Source organism: Orycteropus afer, unplaced genomic scaffold (assembly GCF_000298275.1).
Source record: "Orycteropus afer afer isolate SDZICR_OR568_19922 unplaced genomic scaffold, OryAfe1.0 scaffold01657, whole genome shotgun sequence".
NCBI classification, from domain to species: domain Eukaryota; kingdom Metazoa; phylum Chordata; class Mammalia; order Tubulidentata; family Orycteropodidae; genus Orycteropus; species Orycteropus afer.
In genome coordinates, this window is record NW_006923244.1 from 25,426 (window position 1) to 26,828 (window position 1,403).

Genomic DNA, 1,403 nt, shown 5'->3' on the forward strand with positions numbered 1-1,403 from the left:
TTCTTTTCATGAGACTTGAGTATAGACATAGGAATATACAAATCTGTCTTTGGAGAAGTGTAGTCAGAATGCTCCTTATTTAGAAACAAGGATGGTGAGACTTTCTATCATATACTTTCCACATGTTATCAGAAGGAAGTAGTCCATGGGGAAGACTTGTATATTCATATGAACTCTTCTCAAAGAATCAGAAGATGACAATAATTTGGGAATAGCAGAGCGACAACATGGACACTGTTACTGTTAGGATTGACCCATAGACTAGTGTCTTCCATAACCCTAGATGTCTAAACTTTGCACATTTCTACTCAGGGATGACAGTCTTCTCTTCATGGAACAACTCTGATTTTGAATCCCTTTGTTACATCAGGATAGCCTGTTTTCTGACTAATGCAGGCTCACTCTCAGAATTATCACATCAACTAATAAGTGGTATTTTTCCTTACATAATTATTTATTTTGTAAATGGGAAATTTTAGGATATTTGAGAAAATTCATCTGGTATTGTCAAAATCACGCTATGTTTTATCAGCTGATTTAGACACTCTATACCAACAACATACAATTCTCAATGACCCTTCTATTTTTGCTATATTTCTAGATGTACTAAAGTAACAGATTTCATTTCCCCCCCTAATCTTATAAGTGTAGTTAAATGTGATTCTGCAGGAAAAATGTCATATCATAGAGTTTTGGTTAAAGATGAGGGCTCTAGACTATAACTGTTGGAGTTAAAATGTGAGCTTGTCCATTAACTTGTTCAGTACTTCTGAACAAGTTATTTAATTTGTCTGTGCCCAGGTTTCATCGTTTGTAACACTCATCTATCCGTAGACATTTATTGAGGCACTACATCCTGGGTATACACCATTGATAAAACAGGCAAACATCTTTCTTTCCTTGAATTTACATGAAGTAAGTGCAGTGTAGTAAATTACTTAGTATGGCTTTTCTACCCATAAGTCTTTGTAAACTCCAAGGTGGGATTTGCTATGAGCAACTGAGGAGCTCCTTATTGCTGAAGGTGTCCACCTGGAGTATTTCTGTTGGGAGTGGCACAAAACAATGTTCTGGGAGGTGCCCACTCTCTCTCACATGCTTAGAGTTCTGATGCTATAATTGGCTAGTTTGAACCACCCTGCCGGGCTCAAAAAGGAGGCCTCCTGAAGGCAGAACTCTCTCTGACTGCTGGTTGAAGAAGATGTGCTGCTGAAAGAGACACGAGCTCCTGAGACATGCATTGCTTCGAAAGAGATGCAAGAGACATGCATTGCTGAGTGAGATACCGAGGGACCAGCACTGCTGGGAAAGAGACTGTGAGAGACTCTTGGCTGAGGGACGGTGGGCTGGGAGAGAGACTGAGCATTCTTCCTGAACTTGAGTTGTAGCCTGATGCTTCCCTA